At 47.3% G+C, this 22,574-nt stretch overlaps 8 non-coding genes across 8 annotated transcripts; all 8 read left to right on the top strand.

Moving 5' to 3' along the window:
• The first annotated feature begins 3,733 nt into the window (after nt 1-3,733).
• TRNAP-CGG (transfer RNA proline (anticodon CGG)) lies at nt 3,734-3,805 on the top strand. The gene has a single exon. It is a non-coding gene; the product is annotated as a tRNA-Pro (tRNA).
• A 231-nt stretch (nt 3,806-4,036) lies between these two features.
• On the top strand, nt 4,037-4,108 carry TRNAA-CGC (transfer RNA alanine (anticodon CGC)). Its single transcript has one exon. It is a non-coding gene; the product is annotated as a tRNA-Ala (tRNA).
• Nucleotides 4,109-4,460: 352 nt separating this feature from the next.
• TRNAA-CGC (transfer RNA alanine (anticodon CGC)) lies at nt 4,461-4,532 on the top strand. The gene has a single exon. It is a non-coding gene; the product is annotated as a tRNA-Ala (tRNA).
• Nucleotides 4,533-9,583: 5,051 nt separating this feature from the next.
• On the top strand, nt 9,584-9,653 carry TRNAA-CGC (transfer RNA alanine (anticodon CGC)). The gene has a single exon. It is a non-coding gene; the product is annotated as a tRNA-Ala (tRNA).
• A 232-nt stretch (nt 9,654-9,885) lies between these two features.
• On the top strand, nt 9,886-9,957 carry TRNAA-CGC (transfer RNA alanine (anticodon CGC)). Its single transcript has one exon. It is a non-coding gene; the product is annotated as a tRNA-Ala (tRNA).
• A 5,125-nt stretch (nt 9,958-15,082) lies between these two features.
• Nucleotides 15,083-15,154, top strand: TRNAA-CGC (transfer RNA alanine (anticodon CGC)). Its single transcript has one exon. It is a non-coding gene; the product is annotated as a tRNA-Ala (tRNA).
• A 5,212-nt stretch (nt 15,155-20,366) lies between these two features.
• TRNAA-CGC (transfer RNA alanine (anticodon CGC)) lies at nt 20,367-20,438 on the top strand. Its single transcript has one exon. It is a non-coding gene; the product is annotated as a tRNA-Ala (tRNA).
• Nucleotides 20,439-22,112: 1,674 nt separating this feature from the next.
• On the top strand, nt 22,113-22,184 carry TRNAA-CGC (transfer RNA alanine (anticodon CGC)). The gene has a single exon. It is a non-coding gene; the product is annotated as a tRNA-Ala (tRNA).
• The last annotated feature ends 390 nt before the right edge of the window (nt 22,185-22,574 follow it).

The following is a 22,574-nucleotide window of genomic DNA, read 5'->3' as shown; positions in this document are numbered from 1 at the left end:
AACTCGCTCCTAATGTGCCCCAACTTGGTGCCAGTGGCGGAGACGAGCCGCCGACTAAATCATCAGGTATGAGGCGTTCGACCTTGAAGCCGCGTCCGAACATTCCTGTAGAAACACGGCAGGCGGGTAAACCGTCTCCGTAGTTTTGTGTAGTTCATGCCATACAGAGGTGGCATGGGGTTCCGGGGTGTGTCGTTTAGGTAGACACCATGAGATAGGGTCCTTTCCTTTCTTCGACATGGAAATCAACCTCCCTGAAGCGCTACGTGTAGCTACAATAAACGTACGGGGCCTCGGAGCAAGAAGGCGACAGTGCCAGCTTAATCGCCTTTTCATTGAGAACGATCTGCACGTAGTAGCTGTTCAAGAAACCAAAATTGATAGCCAAGAAGCGACAGATCGAATGGTGTCCGCTTTCCGACTGCATTTCGACGTTTGTGTGTGTCATTCAGTTAGTTCCTCTGGCGGCTGTGCCCTTTTCATGCGTAACAATGTTGGTATAAATGTGCAGTCGCTGTTTTCGTGTCAAAGTGGCCGGCTCCTGATTGTTGATTTTTCACATTACGATGTAAACTTCAGAGTTATGTGTGTGTATGCACCTAATATAGCTTCCGAGAGAATAATGTTTTTTGAACGTTTCCAGACGTACCTAGATTGTGAAAAGGTCATGGTTTTGTTGGGGGACTTCAACTGTGTTTGTCGCGCTGAAGACCGTGTAAAATGCTTGACAGTGAAGGATAAGAGTGCGGAGATCCTGAATTCAGTTATTCACGGTCACAACTTGGAAGATGTTGGAAGTGTGTTTGCTAATGCTGCTCAACTGCAATTCACTCATTTTCAAGGCAGTAGCCACGCACGACTTGATCGGTTGTATGTATCGCTTGAATTAGTGCCGCTGTGTACATCGTATGAGGTTAGATCAGTTTGCTTTAGTGATCACTGTCTAGTGATTGCAAACTTCGGCAGAAATCAAAGCAAAAACAGCTTTAATTGGGACCTATGGAAACTCAACACGAAATTATTTGAGGACAAGGGTTATGTTAAGGACGTTGAGGAGGAGCTAAAAAGGTTGCTCGCAGAGCAGCCGATAAGTGTTGCCGTGGGCTGGGAAGAATTTAAACAGGCAGTAAAACTGAAGGCAATTGAAAAAAAGTAGTAAACTGCGATATGAACAGAAACAAAACGAAAAACATCTGTGTGAGCAACTAGAATTCCTTACTGGTATAGAATGCGCTCAACCAGGTACATTTTCCAAAGAACTAAGGAGCATCAAGATACAGTTGGAAAGATTAGATACAGATAAGTACAGAGCGGCGGTTATTCGCGCACGGTCTGAGAAGCTGTGGGCCGCTGAAGCACCTACAAAGCGTGCTTTATCGGACGAAAAGCGATACGCGAGCCGTAAGGAAATACGGAAAATACGAAGTGGGAATGATGTTTCGTCGGATGGCAGTGTTATCAAACATGTAATTGCCGGTCATTTCAAAGACCTACTTGGTCACCCGCGAAAAATGGTAGGGGATTTTGAAGCAGAATTTTTGCCTCTAATGCCCAAGCTTGATGATGAAGAAAAGGAGCGACTAGAAATGCCAATTTGCGTCGCAGAAATAGAGGACGCAATAGACTCTCTGCCAGCTGGTAAAGCACCGGGCCCTGACGGATTAGGGGCGTCCTTTTATAAAATGTTTAAGCCAATGATAGCTCACCTCCTTATGAAGGTTATCAATGAAGCTTACGAGCAAAACCGTGTTCCACTGTCCTTAAGAACTTCTCATATCACACTGATTCCGAAAACTGAGCAGCCGGAAAAGCGTTTGTTGGTGGGGTCTTATCGCCCGATAAGCCTCACCAACGTTGATTACAAAATATTTATGAAAGTGTTGGCAAGACGACTGCAATGTGTGATAACAAAGCTGGTTGGCACGCATCAGACTTGTGGCATAAAGGAACGGAGCATCGCCACGAACATTCACGTAGCGTGAAGCGTACTAGAATGTTGTGACGCACTTGGTGACCGTGTGGCAATGATCCAGCTGGATCTCGCAAAAGCATTTGACCGGGTGTCGCATGATGTGCTGTTTGCCATATTGGATCACTCCAATGTTGGGGATTTAATAACAGACGGCGTCAGAATGGCGTATGCCAACTGCACAACGCGAACTATAGTGAACGGAGAACTGACCGAAAGCTTGCAAGTGCGGTCGTCAGTTAGGCAGGGCTGTCCCATGTCGCCCCTGTTGTTTGCACTCTACATTGAGCCTCTTTGCTTGGCTATCCGAAATAATGAGAACATAACGGGCTTCAGGCTACAGTCAGCGCATGTTAAAATATTGGTCTATGCCGATGATATTGCGGTTTTCTGTTCAGATAAAGATAGCATCTGTGAAGCCACAAATGTAGTCCACAAATATTGTCAGTCTACGGGGGCGTTAATAAACTAGGAAAAGAGCTATGGCTTCTGGCACGGCAGTTGGGAAGACACGCCAGAGTACTACTCTCGACTGCAGTAGTCAACGATTCCTACAATGTATCTAGGTGTACCTCTCCAAGCGTACCGGGACCCTTATTCGTATTGGAAAGATGAAACTTTAAATGCAAAAGAAAAGGCTGATGCGTGGCAAGGAAGGCAATTATCTGTATTTTCGCGGGCTACCGTGTGCAATTTATTTCTCACCGCAAAAATATGGTATGTCATGAATGTGCTCAGTGTCTCTCGGATCAGCATTCAAAAATTGCACCGTGTTTCGCCGTTTTTATTTGGGCATCGACGTGGGAAAGAACCAGTCGGACAAACTTGTTCCTGTCTGCAAAGAAAGATGGGCTAGGCCTCGCACATTTGTTTTTGAGGCAAGTCGTCTCACGATTTATGTTTCTGCGAAATCAAAATGACATGTTCCTGCGCACAGTTGTGCACCTCCGACTGTGCAGACTCCTTCCAGGATATGTGGTATGCTCTTGTCATGCTATTGGTGGGGCTGTGAGAGGGTACCTACGCGAAGTGGTACTTGCATACGGGATGCTGCATGCGCGATTTTCGATGCAATACTTGAATGATGTCACGCGGAAAAAATTGTACTCAGATTTATTGGATGCAATGATTCCGGTTCCACTTTATCGTTTGCCATTATGTGGAGGCCCAGGAGGAGATGTTTTGCACAGAGTGAAGAGAATGCCGGTGTTACCCTGGATCAAATCCTTTTTCTTTAAACTTCATACTAACACGTTATCAGTAAAAACATGGCTTCATGAAAAAGGTCTTTTTGTACCCTGGACAACTAACTGTTACCTATGTAAGAAAGCTGAAACCATAGAAAACGTATTCCTCGATTGTTGGGATCCCATCTTTTTCTGGGATGTGCTTCAAAGGACTTTTAAACAAGAATTACCCCTAGATATGTACGGCATAAGATTCCTTCCGGTTTTACACGCTGACAATGGACCCCTGGATACGATTATGCTCCTCAGCCTCCACAGCTTGTGGAAAACGCGAATGCAGTTCAACAATGCAGATGTTGATGTGCGCCCTGTGCGGGAACATTTTATAGAAAGTGTTGTACGTTTGAGGGAAGTGTATCGAACACTCCCCGAACCACCAGATTGGATAGACCAGCTTAACAGCTTGGTAGAGATGAATAAATTTTAACGCGTCGTGTCCGCTAAAGGTTTGCTGACACGTTTTATCACTTTTGTATGTTGTGTATTGTGTGTCAAAGCCGGCAATAAAGAAAAAAAAGGGAGTGTAGCCCAATGGTAGAGCGCTCGCTTCGGATGTGAGAGGCCCCGGGTTCAAACCCCGGCACCTCCAGGGATCCCGGCATAGCTTTTTTTGTTTGTTTCAAAATATTTGAAGAAGAGTGGTAAGTATAAAGTTGCTAGAGATAAACTTTGGGATCACAGCCTCAGAGGCTCCCATTACAGAATCGGTGCGTGTAAATGCGGCACGTCGTGTCGTGAAACGAATTTTTGTTTACTTTATTCATTACGAAAGCAGTGAAACAATATTCAAGGGACCAATGACGAGATCACCTGTCGATCTGGGGGTGTAGCTCAGTGGTAGAGCGCTCGCTTCGCATGTGAGAGGCCCCGGGTTCAAACCCCGGCACCTCCAGGGATCCCGGCATAAATTTTTTTGTTTGTTTCAAAATATTTGAAGAAGAGTGGTAAGTATAAAGTTGCTAGAGATAAACTTTGGAATCACAGCCTCAGAGGCTCCCATTACAGAATCGGTGCGTGTAAATGCGGCATGTCGTGTCGTTAAACGAATTTTTGTTTACTTTATTCATTACGAAAGCAGCGAAACAATATTCAAGGGACCAATGACGAGATCACCTGTCGATCTGGGGGTGTAGCTCAGTGGAACTCAAAACAACAGAAATTCCACTGAGCTACACACCCAGATCGACAGGTATTTGTATTTGTGTATTTTGTGTCAAAGCCAGGCAATAAAGAAAAAAAAAAAAGGTTGTGTAGCTCAGTGGTAGAGCGCTCGCTTCGCATGTGAGAGGCCCCGGGTTCAAACCCCGGCACCTCCAGGGATCCCGGCATAACTTTTTTTGTTTGTTTCAAAATATTTGAAGAAGAGTGGTAAGTATAAAGTTGCTAGAGATAAACTTTGGAATCACAGCCTCAGAGGCTCCCATTACAGAATCGGTGCGTGTAAATGCGGCATGTCGTGTCGTTAAACGAATTTTTGTTTACTTTATTCATTACGAAAGCAGTGAAACAATATTCAAGGGACAAATGACGAGATCACCTGTCGATCTGGGGGTGTAGCTCAGTCATTCTACTTCCGGCCACCGTAGTGAACGGTCGCAGAATCATGTGCTCCAGCGGAGCGGCGATAGCGGCCCTTTCAAGCCGCGGAAACAGGCTTGAGGACATGGATGATAGCGAATATCAGATTATTCTGCCAACTTTGCCCACCGGAGGATTTCCGCGACGCCCTTGCCAACGCTGGTGCGCTCCCCGACGTTGTGGCGTTGGGGGCGTATAAGATCAACCATGTTTGGGCGGTCACGTTAAGCAGCACAGAAGCAACGAAGAAATTGGCGGCTTTCAAGGAGCTCGAAGTTAAGGGACGCCGTTGCCTTATTATCGATCCCGAGGACCAACAGGTGAAACTGCGACTTCACTGGATGTTGTACGGTGTGGCAGACGACGACATCCGGACGGCTTTTGCGGCTTTTGGGAAGGTGACCGAGGTGACCCGGGAGAGGTGGAGAGTTCAAGGCGTCAGGGAGAAGGGGTCCACCACGAGGACTGTGCTCCTGAAATTGAAACCCGGCATTAAGGTCGATGACTTACCTCACCAGCTGCGAGTGGCCGGAGAGCTGGCCCTTGTCGTGGTGCCTGGAAGAGCGATGCAGTGCCTGCGCTGCCGCGGTACCGGTCACGTTCGACGAGAATGCAAGGTGCCGCGTTGTCCAAAGTGTAGACGCTACGGTCATGACGAAGCTGCCTGTGTGCTTTCGTACGCTTCGGCCGCGGGACATGGAACTGCGGAACGGTCGGCGGAGCTCACCATGGACGTGGTCGAGGCGGAGGAGGCGGCGAAGGGTGCCGGAGAGGTGCGAACGCAGACACGGGAGACGGATTCGTCGGTGGACTCGGCAGAAAGCGGCAATGCTGCGAGGGATGTGGGGAGACCGGACTCTGCACCTGAGCTCCCTAGCAATGAGGAAGGCACGTCACTTGAGCCGGGAAACGGTATGGAACAGGATAATGGGGAGGAGCACTCGGACACCAGCGGTGTTCGTAAGCCAGGCGTCCCAGCCCCAGCCAAGCGATCCCACACGCTGTCCGAACCCGAAGGTAACCAGGCGTCAGCCCCCAGCGTCGACGAGCCACCAGCAAAAACGGGGCAATCCCGGCGGTCAACGCTTCGTCCGCGGCCAAACATTTCATCAGAGAGACGGGCAGCGGATAAAGTGCCCCCGCTGCAGGTCAGCCACTCGCACCGGACGGGGATGGATCCAACGACGGCGTCTAGCAACGCGCTAGACGGGAAAGGTAAGCACCATGCTTTCGGTCTCTTCACCCTTGATGAAAATGGCGCCTGAAACCACCTTAAGAGTAGCCACGTTAAATGTCAGAGGATTGGCAGGCAAAAAGAAGCAGAGCCAGGTGCACCGGCTCTTAACTGACCACGATATTGACGTGCTTGCCGTGCAAGAAACTAAGGTTGATGGGGAGGAAGAGACCGGGAGCATGGTGCGACGTTTCACGGCTAGATTTTACGCCATTGTTAGCCACGCAGTTGGGAGTTCGGCCGGGTGTGTATTGTTCGTCAAAAAGCTGCCTGGTCTGGTTGTAAAGGGCTACTCCTCATGCTCTTCTGGACGGTGTGTAGTGGCTGATTGTGTATACAGCGGTGTTGAGTGGCGCATTATTTGTGTGTACGCTCCTAACGGTGTGGAGGAAAGAACAGTGTTTTTCGAGAATGTTATGCAGCAGTTAAGTACGGAAAGGCAGGTAGTATTGCTGGGCGATTTTAACTCTGTACTGAATGCTCGAGACAAAACCAGCACACGCGGATTCAGAGACAAGAGCACTGAAGTTTTATGCCAGTTAATAAGCGAATGGAATATGGAGGATGTGGCTGATTGCTTGGAAGGGCCGCGTGCCGTTCAGTACACGCACTTCCAAGGTTCTAGCCACGCGCGTCTGGACATAATTTACGCGTCGCTGGATCTGATTCCTTCATGCAATGAATACCGAGTTGTGCCTATGACATTCACGGATGACTGTTTGGTGCAGTGCTTATTCGGCACCAAAAAACGAAGCAATGCATTTAGCTGGGAGTTATAGAAATTCAACAATAAATTGCTTAAGGATGATGCCCTTAGACGCGTGGTATTGAATGAATTGATTAAAGTGAGGCCAGGGACTTTGCTCGAAATCTGGAAACAGTGAGAGTTGTGCAAGGAACAGATTAAAATTAAAGCCATTGACAGATCCAGTTCCCTGCTGTACGAGAAGAAAATTACAGAAACCCAGCTTAAGGCTTTGCTTGCAAAACTACACGAACAGGAATGTAAGGCACCCGGCAGATGGATAGAGGATATTCGAAAAATAAAAGAACAGATTAACTTGATAGAAGAAGACAGATACCAAGGAGAGGTAGTGGGTGCAAGAGCGGAAAAATCGGCCATGGATGAGACGCCGACAAAAAGATCGTTGGGAATAGAAAAAGCAAATGCAAGGCGAAATCACGTGGCAGAGGTAGATTGGGCAGGACGCACAGAAACCGATAACGAAGGAATCGCGAAAGCTTTCCGGGAGTATTATGAAGATCTATTTTCGTCCCGAGAGGTTTATTTGGACCGTTTTAAAGAATCCTTTCTTGACGCGATGCCAAAAATTGACGAGGAACAAAAAGAACGACTGGAGCGGCCAATAAGCGAAAAAGAAGTGCAGCAGGCAATAGAAAATTTAAACCCAGGGAAATCACCCGGGCCTGATGGCCTGAGTGCGGCTTTTTATAAAGCGTTCAAGGAACAGCTATCTCCTTTGTTGTGTGCCTTATTTAATGAAGCGTATGAACTGAAGACACTGCCTGCGTCTTTCGGATCGTCGCACACAGTACTTATTCCGAAAACTGACCAACCAGATAAGCTTAGGCAGTTGTCGTCTTACAGGCCCATTGCTCTGACAAACGTTGATTACAAGATTTATATGAAGGTGCTTGCTGGCAGACTACAAACGGTTATATGCGAACTAGTGGGCCCTCACCAAACGTGCGGTATCAAAGGGCGATCTATCTTTCAGAACATTCACAAAGCGAGAAGTGTGCTCGAATGCTGCGATGCAACTCATGCATGTGTTGCGTTACTGCAGTTGGACTTGGAGAAAGCTTTTGATTGTGTGGCACATAGTATTCTGTTCAGTATATTAGACTATGTTAATGTCGGCTCTATTATTCGAGAGGGAGTGGCTTTGGCGTACCGTAACTGCACTACGAGATTAATTGTCAATAAGTCACTGGGGGCCCCCATCAACGTACGACGTTCGGTGCGCCAAGGTTGCCCCATCAGCCCTCTTTTGTTCGGCATTTATATTGAAACGTTGTGTTTAAGCATCCTACAAAACAATGACATTGTTGGTTTTCGACTGCAGGAGTCAGAAGTGAAATTGCTGGCATACGCAGATGACGTTGCGGTTTTTTGTGTAAATAAGGTGAGTATAAAGAGGACAGTGGATGTGGTAAAACATTTTAGCAAAGTCACAGGGAGGAAAGTTAACTGGGCTAAGTGCCTGGGATTTTGGCACGGAGAATGGCAGCTGACCCCCGACACTTTCGCTAATGTGTCGTGGGTTACAACGCCTGCAAAGTACTTGGGTGTGCCCTTTAAATTTTACAAGGAAAGCGAGCCATATTGGCTAAAGCAAGTAAAAGAAACCAGTGAAAAAGCGGAGAAATGGAAAAGCGCTCAATTATCAATATTTGCAAGAGCCGCAGTTTGCAACCTGTATTTAATTAGCAAGTTATGGTATATTATGCAAGTGTTGCATTGCTCCCGTGTAAATGTGCAAAAATTGCATCGAGTTTTTGCGGTGTTTCTTTGGTCCTCGAGTTGGGAGAGGTGCAGTCGGACAAATTTGTTCCGGCAGGTGAAGCATGGGGGGCTTGGTCTGGGTCATTTGTTTGTGCGACAGATTGTCAACCGGTTTATGTTTTTTAGGGATGCCAGCGATCCATTCCTGCGCATAGTGTGTCAACAAAGACTTGGTCGAGCGTTGCCTGATTTCGTAGTTTATACTCAATGTATGCCTGGTTCTCTGTTTGGATTCTTTAGGGAAATTGTTTTGAGCGTGAAATTCTTAAGCGCACGTTTTTCGAAAGAGTATTTAAGTAATGTTAACAGGAGAACATTATACAAGGATGTTTGTGAAGTGGTGTTCCCGGTGCCCTTGTACCGAGCTTTATACTATGGAGGCACAGAAAGTAATGTATTAAAACGAGTAAAGAAAATGCAAGTTGCTCCGGGAGCTAAAACGTTTTTCTTTATGCTACATACCGGTGCTTTGAGTGTAAAATCATTTATGGAGGAGAAGGGTATGTTCCTACCGTGGGGGGCCCAATGTCTCATCTGCAAACAGCCAGAGACAATAGATCACGTGTTTTTGCATTGCTGGGAGGGGGTATATTTGTGGGAGCTTCTGCAAAGGACAATAAAAAAACAGTTGCCACTTGATTCCCATGGCATTAGGTATTTGCCATTGGATAACCACGATGATATGCCGTTAGACCAGGTTATGTTACTGTGCCTCCAGAGTATATGGCGCGCACGAATGGCTGGTTATCACTGCGATCCAGATGCACGGCCAGCCCGCATGTATTTCCGTGAATGTGTGCAGCGATGGCTCGACGTGCTTAAATTGCAACCATGTGCTCCTGAGTGGCTGTCAAAGCAGGAACCTTTGATGGTGCTCAAGGAATTTTAACATGACAATGCCTGCCCCCTTAGTGGGTGTTAGGCAACGCTAGCTACCTTTGTGTACATATATTATTCCTTTTTTCCTGTTGTTTTGAGTTCCAGTGCGGTGTATACGTGTCAAAGCCAGGCAATAAAGAAAAAAAAAGGGGGGTGTAGCAGTGGTAGAGCGCTCGCTTCGCATGTGAGAGGCCCCGGGTTCAAACCCCGGCACCTCCAGGGATCCCGGCATAACTTTTTTTTGTTTGTTACAAAATATTTGAAGAAGAGTGGTAAGTATAAAGTTGCTAGAGATAAACTTTGCAATCACAGCCTCAGAGGCTCCCATTACAGAATCGGTGCGTGTAAATGCGGCATGTCGTGTCGTTAAACAAATTTTTGTTTACTTTATTCATTACCAAAGCAGTGAAACAATATTCAAGGGACCAATGATGAGATCACCTGTCGATCTGGGGGTGTAGCTCAGTGGTAGAGCGCTCGCTTCGCATGTGAGAGGCCCCGGGTTCAAACCCCGGCACCTCCAGGGATCCCGGCATAACTTTTTTTTGTTTGTTACAAAATATTTGAAGAAGAGTGGTAAGTATAAAGTTGCTAGAGATAAACTTTGGAATCACAGCCTCAGAGGCTCCCATTACAGAATCGGTGCGTGTAAATGCGGCATGTCGTGTCGTTAAACGAATTTTTGTTTACTTTATTCATTACGAAAGCATGAAACAATATTCAAGGGACCAATGACGAGATCACCTGACGATATGGGGGTGTAGCTCAGGGGGATTCTACTTCCGGACACCGTAGTGAACGGTCGCAGAATCATGTGCTCCAGCGGAGCGGCGATAGCGGCCCAGGCTGGCCGCGGTAACAGGCTTGACGAAAACGACGATAAGGAATACCAGATCATTTTGCCGCATCTGCCCACCGGACGTGTTGTTTTCAACACAGTTTTTTTGCACGGCGACGTACGAGTGCGACCTTTCAAGGTTGAATATTTCCGGGACGCCCTGGCCAAGATTGGTACGCTCCCAGACGTGGTGGCCTTGGGGGCTTACCAAATAAACCATGTCTGGGCGGTGACTTTGAACAGCACGGAAGCAACCAAGCGGCTGCTAGCCTTCAAGGAGCTTGAAGTGAAAGGTCGACGGTGTATCGTCATTGACCCGGAGGACCAACAGGTGAAGCTACGGCTCCACTGGATGTTGCATGGCGTGGCGGACGAGGATGTCCGTACTGCCTTTGCGGCTTTCGGTGAGGTGACCGAAGTGACCCGTGAGCGGTGGCGAGTCCAGGGCGTGCACGAAAAGGGCTCAACAACGAGAACCGTGCTTCTGAAGTTGAAGCCTGGGATGAAGATAGAAGACCTACCTCACCAGATAAGAGTAGCAGGGGAGTTGGCCCTTGTTGTGGTGCCTGGGCGCCCCATGCAGTGCCTGCGCTGCCGCGGGACCGGTCATGTGCGGCGGGAATGTAAGATTCCGCGGTGTGCGACGTGTAAGCGCTTTGGCCACTCCGAGGAAGACTGCGTACGAACGTATGCAGTGGCTACTGCACCAACAGCGAGGGCGGACATGACGGAACACCGAATGGATGTCGCAGAGACGGGGGAGGCCGCAAAAGGGGTCGGAGAGGCTGAGAGGATGGCAGCAACGACAGGCATGTTAGTGCCCCCGGGGGGTGGAGACGAGATGCTCGGGGGACCAGACAGGGAAGTGGCACTGCCAAGTAACGGACCGTCGGAGGAAGAAAGGGTGAGCGAGGCCGAGAGCTCAAAAATTGAACTACCGGAGTCTGCGGGCAGACGGGGGACCCCCGAAGGGAGCAGCGGCCGAGCGAACAACTTCCAGGGCCCTGCGAAGCGTGCCCACGACGGGAGCGCCAGTGAGACGAACGAGGCAGAGGCAGCTAGCAACAACGAGCCGCCGATAAAAACGCCAATAGGGAGGAGGGCGACCTTCAAACCAAGACCGAATGTCTCGACGGACAGGAGAGCTGCCGAAAAGCCGCCCCCGTCACAAGGTCTGCCAGTCCAACCTCATGGCTCTGGCGTCAACGAAAGCGTCTAGCGCCATGCTAGACGTGAAAGGTAAGCACCATGCTCTTGGCCTCTTTTCACTCTAAGAAAATGGCTTATATACTGTCACTAAAGGTTGCGACCCTTAACGTGAGAGGTCTAGCAGCGAAAAGGAAGCAGAGCCAGGTCCTGCGCCTTTTAAATGAAAATGACATCGATATACTTGGAGTTCAAGAGACAAAAGTCGAGGGTGAACAAGAGACCGAGAGCATGGTGCAGCGTTTCACGTCGCGGTTTTACGCAGTTGTCAGCCATGCAGTCGGTACTTCTGCTGGATGCGTCCTGTTTGTGAAGAAGTTGCCGGGTCTTGCAGTGCAGTCGCATGCTTCTTTTCCGCCGGGTCGGGGTGAGGTCCTCGATTTTAGTTTTTGCTCGGCTGAGTGGCGTGCTGTTTGTATATATGCACCTACGGTAGTTCATGAGAGGGCTGCTTTGTTTGATTTTGTTGAAGGGTTTTTAAAAACGGATAAGCAACTTGTCTTCCCGGGAGATTTCAATTGTGTACTGAGCTCCGGTGACAAAACTAGCCATCGTACATTTAGGGATCGTAGCACAGAGGTACTTTCGCGCTTGATAGACGAGTTTGCACTGGAAGACGTTGCAGAGTGTCTCACGAGCGAGCGACGGGTTCAGTATACTCATTTCCAGGGTGCTAGCCACGCCCGCCTTGACAGGATTTATGTGTCCGCAGAACTGGCCCCAAAATGCCAGGATTATTATGTTTTGGCCGTAACGTACTCAGATCACTGCATTGTTCAGTGTACAATTGGAACAAGAAACGAAGGTAGCGGTTTTAATTGGGAATTGTGGAAGGTAAATAATAAACTGCTGAATGACGAGCAATTCACCAGACTAGTAGAAGAAGAAATTGGTAAGATTTGTCAGGAGGACACCCACGAACTGGGTCAAGAATGGGAACTGTGTAAGCAACAAATTAAAATCAAAGCTATAGAAAAATCCAGCTGCATACGGTTTCAAGAAAAACAAAATGAAATGCATTTAAGATCTTTGCTAGATAAATTGTTAGCCCTGGAGTGTAACACGCCAGGGCTATACATGGACGACGTTAGAAAAATAAAACAAAGACTTCAACCGAATGACGAAGACCGTTATCGCGGAGCACTGGTGCGTGCGAGAGCGGAAAAATTGGCCATGGATGAGACGCCGACAAAAAGGTCGTTGGGAATAGAAAAAGCAAATGCAAGGCGAAATCACGTGGCAGAGGGAGATTGGGCAGGACGCACAGAAACCGATAACGAAGGAATCGCGAAAGCTTTCCGGGAGTATTATGAAAAGCTATTTTCGTCCCGAGAGGTTAATTTGGACCGATTTAAAGAATCCTTTCTTGACGCGATGCCAAAAATTGACGAGGAACAAAAAGAAAGACTGGAGCGGCCAATAAGCGAAAAAGAAGTGCAGCAGGCAATAGAAAATTTAAACCCAGGGAAATCACCCGGGCCTGATGGCCTGAGTGCGGCTTTTTATAAAGCGTTCAAGGAACAGCTATCTCCTTTGTTGTGTGCCTTATTTAATGAAGCGTATGAACTGAAGGTACTGCCTGCGTCTTTCGGATCGTCGCACACAGTACTTATTCCGAAAACTGACCAACCAGATAAGCTTAGGCAGTTGTCGTCTTACAGGCCCATTGCTCTGACAAACGTTGATTACAAGATTTATATGAAGGTGCTTGCTGGCAGACTACAAACGGTTATATGCGAACTAGTGGGCCCTCACCAAACGTGCGGTATCAAAGGGCGATCTATCTTTCAGAACATTCACAAAGCGAGAAGTGTGCTCGAATGCTGCGATGCAACTCATGCATGTGTTGCGTTACTGCAGTTGGACTTGGAGAAAGCTTTTGATTATATGGCACATACTATTCTGTTCAGTATATTAGACTATGTTAATGTCGGCTCTGTTATTCGAGAGGGAGTGGCCTTGGCGTACCGTAACTGCACTACGAGATTAATTGTCAATAAGTCACTGGGGGCCCCCATCAACGTACGACGTTCGGTGCGCCAAGGTTGCCCCCTCAGCCCTCTTTTGTTCGGCATTTATATTGAAACATTGTGTTTAAGCATCCTACAAAACAATGACATTGATGGTTTTCGACTGCAGGAGTCAGAAGTCAAATTGCTGGCTTACGCAGATGACGTTGCGGTTTTTTTGTGTGAATAAAGACAGTATAAAGAGGACAGTGGATGTGGTAAAACATTTTAGCAAAGTCACAGGGAGTAAAGTTAACTGGGGTAAGTGCCTGGGATTTTGGCACGGAGAATGGCAGCTGACCCCCGACACTTTCGCTAATGTGTCGTGGGTTACAACGCCTGCAAAGTACTTGGGTGTGCCCTTGGAATTTTACAAGGAAAGCGAGCCATACTGGCTAGAGCAGGTCAGAGAAACCCGTGATAAAACGGAGAAATGGAAAAGCGCTCAATTATCAATATTTGCAAGAGCCACAGTTTGCAACCTGTTTTTAATTAGTAAGTTATGGTATGTAATGCAAGTGTTGCATTGCTCCCGTGTAAATGTGGAAAAATTGCATCGAGTTTTTGCGGTGTTTGTTTGGGCCTCGAGTTGGGAGAGGTGCAGTCGGACAAATTTGTTCCGGCAGGTGAAGCATGGGGGGCTTGGTCTGGGTCATTTGTTTGTGCGACAGATTGTCAACCGGTTCATGTTTTTTAGGGATGCCAGCGATCCATTCCTGCGCACAGTGTGTCAACAAAGACTTGGTCGAGCGTTGCCTGATTTCGTAGTTTATACTCAATGTATGCCGGGTTCTCTTTTTGGATTCTTTAGGGAAATTGTTGTGAGCGTGAAATTCTTAAGCGCACGTTTTTCGAAAGTGTATTTAAGTAATGTTAACAGGAGAACATTATACAAGGATGTTTGTGAAGTGGTGTTCCCGGTGCCCTTGTACAGAGCTTTATACTATGGAGGCACAGGAAGTAATGTATTAAAACGCGTAAAGAAAATGCAAGTTTCTACGGGAGCTAAAACGTTTTTCTTTATGCTACATACCGGTACTTTGTGTGTAAAATCATTTATGGAGGAAAAGTGTATGTTCCTACCGTGGGGGGCCCAATGTCTCATCTGCAAACAGCCAGAGACAATAGATCACGTGTTTTTGCATTGCTGGGAGGGAGTATATTTGTGGGATATTCTGCAAAGGACAATAAAAAAACAGGTGCCACTTGATTCCCATGGCATTAGGTATTTGCCATTGGATAACCACGATATGCCGTTAGACCAAGTTATGTTAATGTGCCTCCACAGTATATGGCGCGCACGAATGGTTGGTTATCACTGCGATCCAGATGCACGGCCAGCCCGCATGTTTTTCCGTGAAAGTGTGCAGCGATGGCTCGAGGGGCTTAAATTGCAACCATGTGCTCCTGAGTGGCTGTCAAAGCTGGAACCTTTGACGGTGCTCAAGGAATTTTAACATGACAATGCCTGCCCCTCAGGGGGGGTTAGGCAACGAGAACTAGCTTTGTGTACATATATTATGCCTATGTTCATGTTGTTTTGAGTTCCAGTGCGGTGTATTTGTGTTAAAGTCAGGCAATAAAGAAAAAAAAAAGGGGGTGTAGCTCAGTGGTAGAGCGCTCGCTTCGCATGTGAGAGGCCCCGGGTTCAAACCCGGGCACCTCCAGGGATCCCCGCATAGCTTTTTTTGTTTGTTTCAAAATATTTGAAGAAAAGTGGTAAGTATAAAGTTGCTAGAGATAAACTTTGGAATCACAGCCTCAGAGGCTCCCAGTACAGAATCGGTGCGTGTATTTGCGCACCTCGTGTCGTGAAACGAATTTTTGTTTACTTTATTCATTACGAAAGCAGTGCAACAATATTCAAGGGACAAATGACGAGATGACCTGTCAATCTGGGGGTGTAGCTCAGTTGAATTCTGCTTCCGGCCACGCCAGTGAACGGACGCAGGATGCAGGGCTTATCAGGAGCGGCTTCAGCGGCCATGTCAGGCCGCGGTAACAGGACTGCTGAACAGGAGAATACTTACCAGGTTGTTTTGCCTGCACTGCCAACAGGTCGGTTTGTTTTGAATACCGTTTTTTTGCACGCCGAAATCAGGGCCCGCCCGTACCGGGTGGAAGATTTCCGGGATGCGTTAGCGCAACACTCGCTAATACCTGATGTTATCGCAATGGGGGCGTATCGGATGAGCCACGTCTGGGCCATCACTCTCAAAGATGCTGAAGCGGTGAACAAGGTTGTAAGTGTAGGTGAGCTGTGTGTAAAAAACGGTCGCTGCTTGTGGATTGACCCGGCGAACCAGGACGTGCGACTCAAACTTCACTGGCTGCTACACAACGTGCCAGACGAGGATGTTCGTGCTGCATTTGCGCCGTACGGAAAGGTGTCGGAGGTTTTCCGTGAGCGCTGGCGTGTTAAAGGTATGCTAGAAAAGCGCTCCACCACTAGACTCGTCACGCTGAAGCTGAAAGCTGGCTTGAAGCTCTACGACCTGCCGCATCAGTTGAATGTTAGCGGCGAGCTGGCGCTAGTGATCGTGCCAGGCAGACCCCCGTTGTGCCTACGCTGCCGGAGTACGGGTCACATCCGCAAAGAGTGCCGGGTTCCTCGCTGCGGAACCTGTCGACGGTTCGGGCATGAAGACAGCCAGTGTGCACGAACCTACGCTAGCATTGCCGGACCTGGGACCAGCGAAGATTAGTCGGAGTTAATAATGGACGAGGTGGATGCGGAGGAGGCTGATGACATTAGAGGTCAGTCAACAAAACAGGACGCACCTTCCATGACTGTTTTAACAAAGCATAAGGTGACGGTGCCCAGTCAAGAGAATGAAACTCTGAAAGCCTTGCAAGATCCGTCACAGGACCATGAAGGCGCGTAAAAGGAAGCATCAGAAGATGTAATCAATTTTTCTGACGCTGAGGAGAATCTCAGTACTGAGCCTCCCTGTACTGATGCCATGGAGGTTGGGCCGGAGACAGCAGCCATTTTTGCCGCGAAACGTCCACACGAGGAAAGCGTCGAGGGGACTCAGCCGCCAGGCGGCGTTTGTGGTGAGCCGCCGCCGAAAACTTCTGGCATCCGAAGAGCCACGTTAAGACCGAAGTCGAACTTCTCAGCCGACACGCGGCAGGCTGGGAAGCCGCCTCCGTAGTTTTGTGGTGTCCTGAACGATTTGTGGGTCGGCTGCCTACCGACCAGCGTCAGGAACATTCTGCAACCAAGAGGGGCGTGTGTGGAAAAAAAATGAAAGACGGTGCTTGGACTTCGTTTGAATGCAGCCCGATGTTCTGCTGGGAGGACATTACGTGCACACATACGCCGCTGTTCTTCAGAAGCGGAGGCCACGCAACCATGAAGGTAGGCACCATGCTGGTACGGGCGTCTCTTTCTAATTCATGACTCTTAAGCTTAATTCGCCGTTACACGTAGCTTCTTTGACTGTCAGAGGGCTGGGAGCGAGAAGGCCACAATGCCAGCTCAGTCGCCTCTTTATGGATAATGATATAGATATAGCAGCTGTGCAAGAGTCGAAGATTGAGAGCCATGAAAGCACTGACCGTATGGTGGCTTCTTTTCAAGCAAACTTTTATGTGTGTGTATGTCATTCTGTTGGTGTATCGGGTGGATGCCCTTTATTTATACGTAACACGCTGGGAGTAAGCGTAGAGTCCGTTTTTGCCTGTCCAAGTGGTCGGCTTTTGGTTACTGATTTTACCTACTGTAATTTATGCTGGCGTGTTGTGTGTGTGTATGCTCCCAATTCAAAATGCGAACGTGAATCGTTTTTTGAGTCTATTGAATTGTGGTTGAAGACTGACAAAACCTTGCTTGTACTTGGTGACTACAACTGTGTGTGCTCAGCTGTGGACCGAGCGGCGAAGTGTAAACCACGAACAGACAGAAGCTCCGAGCTGTTGAATGCACTTGTGCATGAGTATGGCCTTGAGGATGTTGGCAGTGTGTTCTCCACTGGAAACCAGCCAGGGTTCACGCACTTTGAGCGAGATAGCCATGCTCGATTGGACAGGGTGTATGCCCCGGTTGATCTTGTTTTCCCATGTACTGCAAATGAGGTCAAGCCTGTGTCTTTGAGTGATCATTGTCTCGTGAGTGCAGTGTTTGGTAGGAAAGGAAAGAATCGCGCTTTAACTGGCACCTATGGAAACTGAATGCCAAGCTTCTCGCCGATGAAGAGTTCCTTATGGAAGTTAAGACCGAGTTTGAAAATCGTCTTGCTATGCGACCAGTAAGTTTTGCAGCGGAATGGGACCGCTTGAAAGAGTGGGTCAAATTGAAATCCATAGAAAAGAGCAGTAAGGTGCGGCATAAAGAGAAAGAAAAAGAAAAATAACTGAATGAACAACTCCAGTTTCTTTTGAGCATGGAAAGTTCAGTGCCAGGGCATTTCGCCAGTAAAATACGAGAGATAAAAAGTGAGTTGGAAACAATCGACAGTGAAAGATACACAGCGGCTGTTATACGTGCAAGGGCTGAAAAACTTTGGTCTGGAGAAGTACCGACAAAACGAGCGCTAGCAGACGAGAAAGGATAGGCCTGCCAGAAAGAAATAAGGAGTATAAGATATGCCGGCCATATCACTGAAGATGCTAAAGATATTCAGCGTGCGGTAACAGAGCACTTCGAAGAACTGCTTAGCGCTAAGCTTGAGACTGTAGGCGTTTTTCGAACAGATTTTCTAAGACTGATGCCTGCACTGGATGACGAAAGTAAAGCGCGCATAGAAACACCGGTAACGTTGGAGGAGATACTATCTGCAATAGATGACCTGACACCTGGGAAGGCCCCTGGGCCGGATGGTCTAAGCGCCGCATTCTTTAAAACTTTTCAGCAGTATGCGGCTCAGTTTATGCTCTGTGTAATCACTGAAGCTTATGAACGTAATACTGTTCCATTGTCTTTCTCTACATCGCACATTGTTCTAATACCCAAGACAGATGATCCGGAGAAACGACAGTTGGTGGGGTCATATCGACCGATAAGCCTCACCAATGTTGACTATAAGGTGTACATGAAGGTTTTAGCAAAAAGACTGCAAAGCGTAATAAAAACATTGGTTGGGCCTCATCAAACGTGCCGCATCAAGGGCCACGAATATACATGTCGCAAGAACCGTATAAGAATGCGTTGACGCACTCGGTGGCCAGATAGCCATGATGCAATTAGATTTGGCGAAAGCCTTTGACCGTGTTTCTCACGAAATTCTTTTTTCCATTTTGGAGCATTCTAACCTTGGTGACGTCATAGCGGAGGGTGGGTGTTAAAATGGCTTATGCGAACTGCACGACCCGTATTATTGTGAATGGTGAACTGACTGACAGCATCGCAGTACGGTCATCAGTAAGGCAGGGCTGCCCGCTCTCACCCCTGCTTTTTGCACTGTATTTAGAGCCACTTTGCTTGGCTATCATTGATAGCGATCGCATTTTAGGATTCAAGCTGCAATCAGCACACGTGAAAATGCTAGCATACACTGATGAGATTGCAGTCTTTTGTGCAACTAGAAAGAGCATCTGTGAAGTCACTGGTGTCGTCCAAACATTTTGTGATCAAACCGGGTGCAAGATCAATTGGGAGAAAAGCTCTGGGTTTTGGCACGCTGATTGGGACGTGACACCTGATTTCTTCTGTAAGCTGCGATGGTCTGCTCTCCCAACGCGATATCTAGGCGTGCTTTTAGTTTGTTATCGAGATCCCAACGTGCACTGGATGGAAGAAACATCCAGAGCGAAAGAAAAAGCGGATGCGTAGCAAGGAAGGCAACTCTCAATTTTTTCTCGCGCTTCTATTTGCAATGTTTTTATTATTTCGAGGCTGTGGTACCTCATCAATGTGTTGTGTGTCTCACGAACCTCAATTCAGAAAATGCACCTCGTTTTTGCTGTTTTTATTTGGGCATCCACATGGGAAAAAGCACCCGGAAGATATTGTTTATATCTCTTAAAAGGGGCGGGCTTTGCCTTGCCCATTTGTTCTTACGTCAAGTGGTTTCGCGATTTATATTCCTGCGCGATCAAAAAGATGCCTTTCTAAGAACTGTGATGCAAGTGCGATTGCAGAGGCTGCTCCCTGAATGGATTGTGTCATGTGAAAACATGCCTGGTACTGCGACTGGCTACCTGCGCGAGGTTGTTTTTTCGCGCAAGTTTCTTGAATTGCGGTTCTCTTTTGATTACCTTTATAATGTTTCCAGAAAAAAACTATATAAAGATCTTATTGACGTGATGCTGCTGGTGCCTTTTTACCGGGAATTACACTGTGGAGGCCCAGGGCAGGACGTTTTGAAAAGAGTCAAGAAGATGCCCGTGAGACCATCTGCTAAAACGTTCCTTTTCAAACTTCACTCTAATACGCTCCCTGTCAAAACCTGGCTGAATGATAAAGGTATCTTCGTCCCATGGACAACAAATTGCCTGTTGTGCAAAAAAACCGGAAACAATTGAGCACGTTTTCTTACAGTGTTGGGATGCTGTCTTTCTATGGGACGTCCTCCAAAGGACAATTGAAAAGGAACTTCCCTTAACTTTCTACGGTATCAGATTCCTACCAGTCCAGCAAGATGATGCACCGTATGATTTAATTATGCTCCTTGGCCTCCATAGTTTGTGGAAAACACGAATGCAGGTGCGTCATGCAGATATATACACGCGATCTGCGCGTGAAAACTTAATTGAAAGTGTGGTGTATATACGCGAAACGTTCAGGATGCAGAAGGATCCACCACAATGGCATTGTCTATTTGATTAGTTGGTGCACTTGAAAAGATTTTAGCCACGTACGCGTTAGCTCGAGTGTATTTGGAGTGTTTTATTATGTGTATTTTTGTTTTGTATTTCACGGCAATGAAGAAAAAAAAAGGTGTAGCTCAGTGGTAGAGCATTCGCTTCGCAAGGGAGAGGCCCCGGGTTCAAACCCCGGCACCTCCAGGGATCACCGCATAGCTTTTTTTTTGTTTTTGTTTCAAAATATTTGAAGAAGAGTGGTAAGCATAAATTTGCTAGATATAAACTTCGGAATCACAGCTTCAGTGGCTCTAATCGCAGAATCGGTGCGTGTACATGCGGCACGTTGTGTCGTGGAACGAAATTCTATTTATTTTGATCATTACGAATGCAGCAAAACAATATTCAAGGGAGCAATGATTACATCACCTGCCGATCTGGGGTTGCAGCTCAGTCATGGCAGCGAAGGCAACTGTCAATCTTTTCACGCGCTTTCATCTGCAATGTGTTTTTGATTTCAAAGATATGGTATGTAATGAATTTTCTATGTGCGTCACGAAGTTTCATTCAAAAAATTCATCGTGTGGTTGCGGTTTTTCTTTGGACGTCAGCCTGGGAAAAGACGAGGAGAACGAATTTATTTCTTGCTTTAAAAAGCGGAGGAGTCGGATTGATTCATTTGTTTCTGCACCAAGTGGAATCGCGCTTTTTTTTTCTTCGCGACCAAAGTGGCATCTTCTTAAGAACAGTGATAGAAGTGCGGCTGCAAGGGCTGTTACCCGGATTTGTTGTCTCCTTATGTGAAAACTTGTGTGGTGCTGTCACAGGATAGTTGCGCGAGGTAGTTCTCTCTTACAATGTGTTAGAAGTGTGTTTTGTTCTATGAATATTTGTGCAGTGTTGGCAAGAAAAAGCTGTATAAGCACCGAGTTTAAATCATGCTGCCGGCACCTTTGTATCGGGAGCCTTACCGTGGAGGCTCAGGGCTGGACATTTTAAAACGGGTGAAGAGGATGCCAGTTAGACCGGCCGCCAAATCGTTCTTTTTAAAATTGCACTCTAATACTCTACCCGTCGATACCTGGCTTCACGAAAAAGGAAAATATGTCCCTTGGACGACAAACTGCCGGCTTTGCAAGAAGCCAGAGACAATCGAAAACATATTCTTTGACTGCTGGGATGCAGTATTTCATTGGGACGTGCTACAAAGAAAAATTGAAAAAGAACTACCACTGTACCCTTATGGCATCCGGTTTATACAAGTGAAGAACGAAGACGTACCCTATGGTTTAATAATGCTTCTAGGCCTCCCCAGCTTGTGAAAAACACGAATGCAAGTAAGGCATGAAGATATTAACATTCGCAGTGGGCGTGAAAAATTTCTTGAAAGTGCTGGTTATCTACGGGAATGTATCTGTGCGCTCCCTGACCCACCACAGTGGGCATAAGTTCTGGATGACTTGGCAAAAGTGAAAAAAAAAATTTGACCTCACACGCCTCAGCTCAAGGGCAGCTGAAGTGTTTTATTAAGTGTGACCATTTGTTGATCATGTGTACTTCGGAAACAAAGAAAAAAAAAGTGTAGCTCAGTGGTAGAGTGCTGGGTGCGTATGTGACAGGCCCCGGGTTCAAACCCCGGCACCTCCAGGAATCCCCGCATAGCTTTTTTTGTTTGTTTCAAAATATTTGAAGAAGAGTGGTAAGTATAAAGTTGCTAGAGAAAAACTTCGGAATCACAGCCTCAGAGGCTCCCGTTATAGAATCGGTGCGTGTAAATGCGGCACGTCGTGTCGTGAAACGAATTTTTGTTTACTTTATTCATTACGAAAGCAGTGAAACAATATTCAAGGGAGCAATGACGAGATCGCTTGTCGATCTGGGGGTGTAGCTCAGTGGTAGAGCGCTCGCTTCGCATGCGAGAGGCACCGGGTTCAAACCCCGGCACCTCCAGGAATCCCCGCATAGCTTTTTTTGTTTGTTTCAAAATATTTGGAGAAGAGTGATAAGTATAAAGTTGCTAGAGATAAACTTCGGAATCACAGCCTCAGAGGCTCCCATTACAGAATCGGTGCGTGTAAATGCGGCATGTCGTGTCGTGAAACGAATTTCTGTTTATTTTGATCATTACGAATGCAGGGAAACAATATTCAAGGGAGCAATGACGAGATCACCTGTCGATTTGGGGTTGTAGCTCAGTGGGCTGTTAGAAAAGACGGGGGAAGCATATCCTTGTCGTAGACCTGAATAAATAATGTAGTCAAAACTGGGGCGAAATCGTCTTTGAATTCCTTGTAAAGGGCGGCTGCAAGCCCGTCAGGTCATGGAGGCTTTCCAGGGTTG

This window comes from Amblyomma maculatum, chromosome 3 (genome assembly GCF_055883805.1).
Source record: "Amblyomma maculatum isolate TAMU_Amacu chromosome 3, ASM5588380v1, whole genome shotgun sequence".
Classification (NCBI taxonomy): Eukaryota; Metazoa; Arthropoda; class Arachnida; order Ixodida; family Ixodidae; genus Amblyomma; species Amblyomma maculatum.
The sequence above is the reverse complement of the archived record's forward strand: the minus strand, read 5'-3'. Positions and strand labels throughout refer to the sequence as shown.